This window comes from Puma concolor, chromosome B2 (genome assembly GCF_028749965.1).
Source record: "Puma concolor isolate L17-30 chromosome B2, mPumCon1.1.hap2, whole genome shotgun sequence".
Taxonomy (NCBI): Eukaryota; Metazoa; Chordata; class Mammalia; order Carnivora; family Felidae; genus Puma; species Puma concolor.
The window spans coordinates 87,221,837-87,228,587 of NC_141671.1; the positions used below are offsets into that span (position 1 = coordinate 87,221,837).

General features: G+C 43.1%; 1 pseudogene; it reads right to left on the reverse strand.

Moving 5' to 3' along the window:
* Nucleotides 1-5,241: 5,241 nt before the first annotated feature.
* On the reverse strand, nt 5,242-6,522 carry LOC112861973 (glyceraldehyde-3-phosphate dehydrogenase-like; annotated as a pseudogene).
* Between the last annotated feature and the right edge of the window lie 229 nt (nt 6,523-6,751).

Below are 6,751 nucleotides of genomic sequence, written 5' to 3' on the forward strand. Positions count from 1 at the left end.
GAGCAGGGAATGTCTTTCCATTTCTTTAAATCTTCTTCAATTACCTTCATAAGCTTTCTATAGTTTTCAGCATACAGATCCTTTACATCTTTGGTTAGATTGATTCCTAGGTATTTTATGCTTCTTGGTGCAATTGTGAATGGGATCAGTTTCTTTATTTGTCTTTCTGTTGCTTCATTGTTAGTGTATAAGAATGCAACTGATTTCTGTACATTGATTTTGTATCCTGCAACTTTGCTGAATTCATGTATCAGTTCTAGCAGACTTTTGGTGGAGTCTATCGGATTTTCCATGTATAATATCATGTCATCTGCAAAGAGCGAAAGCTTGACTTCATCTTTGCCAATTTTGACGCCTTTGATTTCCTTTTGTTGTCTGATTGCTGATGCTAGAACTTCCAGCACTATGTTAAACAACAGCGGTGAGAGTGGGCATCCCTGTCGTGTTCCTGATCTCAGGGAAAAAGCTCTCAGTTTTTCCCCGTTGAGGATGATGTTAGCTGTGGGCTTTTCATAAATGGCTTTTATGATCTTTAAGTATGTTCCTTCTATCCCGACTTTCTCAAGAGTTTTTATTAAGAAAGGGTGCTGGATTTTGTCAAAGGCCTTTTCTGCATCGATTGACAGGATCATATGGTTCTTCTCTTTTTTTTTGTTAATGTGATGTATCACGTTGATTGATTTGCGAATGTTGAACCAGCCCTGCATCCCAGGAATGAATCCCACTTGATCATGGTGAATAATTCTTTTTATATGCCATTGAATTCGATTTGCTAGTATCTTATTGAGAATTTTGGCATCCATATTCATCAGGGATATTGGCCTGTAGTTCTCTTTTTTTACTGGGTCTCTGTCTGGTTTAGGAATCAAAGTAATACTGGCTTCATAGAATGAGTCTGGAAGTTTTCCTTCCCTTTCTATTTCTTGGAATAGCTTGAGAAGGATAGGTATTATCTCTGCTTTAAATGTCTGGTAGAACTCCCCTGGGAAGCCATCTGGTCCTGGACTCTTATTTGTTGGGAGATTTTTGATAACCGATTCAATTTCTTCGCTGGTTATGGGTCTGTTCAAGCTTTCTATTTCCTCCTGATTGAGTTTTGGAAGAGTGTGGGTGTTCAGGAATTTGTCCATTTCTTCCAGGTTGTCCAATTTGTTGGCATATAATTTTTCATAGTATTCCCTGATAATTGTTTGTATCTCTGAGGGATTGGTTGTAATCATTCCATTTTCATTCATGATTTTATCTATTTGGGTCATCTCCCTTTTCTTTTTGAGAAGCCTGGCTAGAGGTTTGTCAATTTTGTTTATTTTTTCAAAAAACCAACTCTTGGTTTCATTGATCTGCTCTACAGTTTTTTTAGATTCTATATTGTTTATTTCTGCTCTGATCTTTATTATTTCTCTTCTTCTGCTGGGTTTAGGCTGCCTTTGCTGTTCTGCTTCTATTTCCTTTAGGTGTGCTGTTAGATTTTGTATTTGGGATTTTTCTTGTTTCTGGAGATAGGCCTGGATTGCAATGTATTTTCCTCTCAGGACTGCCTTTGCTGCGTCCCAAAGCGTTTGGATTGTTGTATTTTCATTTTCGTTTGTTTCCATATATTTTTTAATTTCTTCTCTAATTGCCTGGTTGACCCACTCATTCGTGAGTAGGGTGTTCTTTAACCTCCATGCTTTTGGAGGTTTTCCAGACTTTTTTCTGTGGTTGATTTCAAGCTTCATAGCGTTGTGGTCTGAAAGTATGCATGGTATGATTTCAATTCTTGTAAACTTATGAAGGGCTGTTTTGTGACCCAGTATATGATCTATCTTGGAGAATGTTCCATGTGCACTCGAGAAGAAAGTATATTCTGTTGCTTTGGGATGCAGAGTTCTAAATATATCTGTCAAATCCATCTGATCCAATGTCTCATTCAGGGTCCTTGTTTCTTTATTGATCGTGTGTCTAGATGATCTATCCATTTCTGTAAGTGGGGTGTTAAAGTCCCCTGCAATTACCACATTCTTATCAATAAGGTTGCTTGTGTTTATGAGTAATTGTTTTATATATTTGGGCGCTCCGGTATTCGGCGCATAGACATTTATAATTGTTAGCTCTTCCTGATGGATAGACCCTGTCACTATTATATAATGTCCTTCTTCATCTCTTGTTACAGCCTTTAATTTAAAGTCTAGTTTGTCTGATAGAAGTATGGCTACTCCAGCTTTCTTTTGGCTTCCAGTAGCATGATAAATAGTTCTCCATCCCCTCACTCTCAATCTAAAGGTGTCCTCAGGTCTAAAATGAGTCTCTTGTAGACAGCAAATAGATGGGTCTTGTTTTTTTATCCATTCTGATACCCTATGCCTTTTGGTTGGCGCATTTAGTCCATTTACATTCAGTGTTATTATAGAAAGATATGGGTTTAGAGTCATTGTGATGTCTGTATGTTTTATGCTTGTAGTGATGTCTCTGGTACTTTGTCTCACAGGGTCCCCCTTAGGATCTCTTGGAGGGCTGGTTTAGTGGTGACAAATTCCTTCAGTTTTTGTTTGTTTGGGAAGACCTTTATCTCTCCTTCGATTCTAAATGACAGACTTGCTGGATAAAGGATTCTCGGCTGCATATTTTTTCTGTCTAGCACACTGAAAATCTCGTGCCAATTCTTTCTGGCCTGCCAAGTTTCAAAAGACAGATCAGTCACCAGTCTTATAGGTCTCCCTTTATATGTGAGGGCACGTTTACCCCTTGCTGCTTTCAGAATTTTCTCTTTATCCTTGTATTTTGCCAGTTTCACTATGATATGTCGTGCAGAAGATCGATTCAAGTTACGTCTGAAGGGAGTTCTCTGTGCCTCTTGGATTTCAATGCCTTTTTCCTTCCCTAGTTCAGGGAAGTTCTCAGCTATTATTTCTTCAAGTACCCCTTCAGCACCTTTCCCTCTCTCTTCCTCCTCTGGGATACCAATGATGCGTATATTATTTCTTTTTAGTGTATCACTTAGTTCTCTAATTTTCCCCTCATATTCCTGGATTTTTTTATCCCTCTTTTTCTCAGCTTCCTCTTTTTCCATAACTTTATCTTCTAGTTCACCTATTCTCTCCTCTGCCTCTTCAATCCGAGCCGTGGTGGTTTCCATTTTGTTATGCATTTCGTTTAGAGCGTTTTTCAGCTCCTCGTGACTGTTCCTTAGTCCCTTGATCTCTGTAGCAAGAGATTCTCTGCTGTCCGCTATACTGTTTTCAAGCCCAGCGATTAATTTTATGACTATTATTCTAAATTCACTTTCTGTTATATTATTTAAGTCCTTTTTGATCAGCTCATTAGCTGTTGTTATTTCCTGGAGATTCTTCTGAGGGGAATTCTTCCGCTTGGTCATTTTGGATAGTCCCTGGCGTGGTGAGGACCTGCAGGGCACTTCCCCTGTGCTGTGGTGTATAACTGGAGTTGGTGGGCGGAGCCGCAGTCAGACCTGATGTCTGCTCCCAGCCCACCGCTGGGGCCACAGTCAGACTGGTGCGTGCCTTCTCTTCCCCTCTCCTAGGGGCGGGATTCACTGTGGGGTGGGGTGGTCTGTCTGGGCTACTTGCACACTGCCAGGCTTGTGATGCTGGGGATCTGGCGTCTTAGCTGGGGTGGGTAGGCAAGGTGCACAGGGGCAGGAGGGGCAGGCTTAGCTTGCTTCTCCTTAGGTGATCCACTTCAGGAGGGGCCCTGTGGCAGCAGGAGGGAGTCAGATCCGCTGCCGGAGGTTTGGCTCCGCAGAAGCGCAGAGTTGGGTGTTTGCGCGGAGCGAGCAAGTTCCCTGGCAGGAACTGGTTCTCTTTGGGATTTTGGCTGGGGGATGGGCGGGGAAGATGGCGCTGGCGAGCGCCTTTGTTCCCCACCAAACTGAGCTCTGTGGTCAGGGGGCTCAGCAGCTCTCCTTCCCTTTGTCCTCCAGCCTTCCCGCTTTCTGAGCAGAGCTGTTAACTTATGAGCTCCCAGACGCTAAGTCGCGCTTGCTGTCGGAACACAGTCCGTCAGGCCCCTCTGCTTTTTGCAAGCCAGACTCGGGGGCTCTGCTTGGCCGGCGAGCCGCCCCTCCGCCCCGGCTCCCTCCCGCCAGTCCGTGGAGCGCGCACCGCCTCGCCGCCCTTCCTACCCTCTTCCGTGGGCCTCTCGTCTGCGCTTGGCTCCGGCGACTCCGTTCTGGTAATCCTCTGGTGGTTTTCTGGGTTATTTAGGCAGGTGTAGGTGGAATCTAAGTGATCAGCAGGACGCGCGGTGAGCCCAGCGTCCTCCTACGCCGCCATCTTCCTCCCTACCCCCAAACACAATTCTTTAATAAGCAAACCTTATTGGATATGTCTTCAAAATTCAGAATGTTATCACTTTTTACCACTTCCAGTCTCACTAACCTGGACCATGCCACCATTCCTCCTATCTATATTATAGCAATAGTTTTGCTTCTGGTGCCTTGTAATCGATTCTCAACACAATAGGCAAAAATAAATATTAAAACTGATATCAAATCATGTTGCTTTTCTGATTAAATGTGTTACCACCCAATTTTTAGCAAAAAATAAACTTAACAAGGGATTGCCTAGATGTTAAACATACATGATAAATCCATGAACACCCTTAAATGCTTTAAGATTTTATTTTTGACTCTGGATTTTTGTAGACTTGCTCTTAACTAAAGTTGGCTATGATACAATTGGTTTATATTGAAAGATGATACCAATAACCCCAGGAATTTGTATTTTACTCTACAGATAATATTGACCATATCACGTTGTGTTCTATATAATCAATACAAACTATAGATTAAATGCCTTATGTTACCTGAATCAAGATAAATTATACTTCTGAGAAAGATTTTTCCTTTTGAATATTTGACCTCTTAACTAGTTATATCCTCCCTTGCATTAGATACTAGGAAGAATGGAGTCAAATGAATGTCTTCTGATTTACAAATATGTCCTTATGAACATGTGTTTTGTCTATTGATAATATACCTGACCTTTCTTGTTTTTTCTACCATCTTTCCTTGGATTGACCATTTTTGCTTATTTATTTATTTTGGGGGGGCTGGATACAGTATACTTTATGGTACAAAACAAAGTACGCCAAACGCCTCCCCTTCTTAAGGGGTTATGTGATAGAAACTGTGAAGAGTTCGGGAGATTCTCAGTGTGTTGGAGGATGAGTTGGGGCAAGGATTCCCCAGCAGTTAAGGGCCTCTCTCTTCCTCTTTCACTGTGGTGGTAGTCCAGGGGACTCTTACTCCTTGGACACCGTGTAGACCATGAGGTCAACCACCTGGTTGCTGTAGCCAAATTTATTGTCATACCATAAAATGAGTTTGAAAAAGTGGTCATTGAAGGCAATGATCCTCAATTCTGGCCCCAGCATCAAAGGTGGAAGAGCGAGTGTTACTGTTAATGTTGCAGGAGACACTGAGGCGCCTGTATGGCTCAGTCAGTTGAGTGCTTAACTCTTGATTTTACCTCAGGTCATGATCCCAGGGTCGTGGGATTGAGCTCTGCATCAGGCTCTGCACTGAGCATGGAGCCTGCTTGGTATTCTCTTTCTCTCTCTCTCTCTCTCTGTATCTCTCTCTGTCTCTCTCTCTCCCTCTCTTCCTCTCTCCCTCTCCCTCTCCCTCTAACCCTTTTCCTGCTCTTGTGTTCTCTCTCTTTGTCTCTGTCTCCCTCTTTCTTAAAAAAATAGTTGGAAGAAACAATCTGGTCCTCAGTGTAGCCTAGGATGCCCTTGGGTATGGTCCTCTGATGCCTGCTTCACCACCTTCTTGATATTATCATATTTGGCAGCTTTCTCCAAGAAGCAGGTCAGATCCATGACTGACACATTGAGAATGGGGACACCAAAAGCTATGCCAGTGAGCTTCCCATTCAACTCAGAGGTGACCTTGCCTACAGCCTTGGTAGTGCCAGTAGAAGCAGGGAGGGTGTTCAGGGCAGCCTCTTGGGCAACATGCCACCATTTCTTAGAAGGCTCTTCTGGATGACAGTGATAGCATGGACTGTGGTCATGAGTCCCTCCACGATGCCAAAGTTGTCATAGATGACATTGGTCAGAGGGGTCAAGCAGTTGGTGGTGCAGGAGGCATTGCTGACGATCTTGAGAGAGTTGTCATACTTCTGGTTCACACCCATCACAACCATGGCATGCACAGGCATGGCAGAGATGTTGATCCTCTTGGCTTCACCCTTTAAGTGAGTCCAGACTTCTCCATGGTGGTGAAGACTCCAGTGGACTCCACAACATACTCAGCACCAGCATTACTCCATTTGATGTAGGCAGGATCTCGTTCCTGGAAGTGGAGATATGCTTTCCATCTATGACAGGCATTCCATTCTTAACCTTGACTGTGCTGTGGACTTTGCCACGGGTGGAATCATACTGGAACACATAGACCCTATAGTTGAGGTCAGTGAAGGGGTCATTGATGGCAACAATATTCACTTTGCCAGAGTTAAAAGCAGCCCTGATGACCAGGTGCCCAATACTGCCAAATCTGTTTACTCTGACAACCACCATTGTGTCTTGGGGATGCAGCTGTCACTGCACCAGAATATGTGGCTGTCTCTCAAATGGGGAGGAGCAGAGAGCACTTTTGTTTACTTCTAATGTGGTCATATAGCAAGCATTTTAAAAGTCATCTTAAATCCTTCTTGGAACAACATGAAGTATATAAAAAACGTTAGTAACGTGTTTAGTGACCAGTGCTTATTAAACCCTCCTTCCCATTCTAGGGCGATAGAATTCC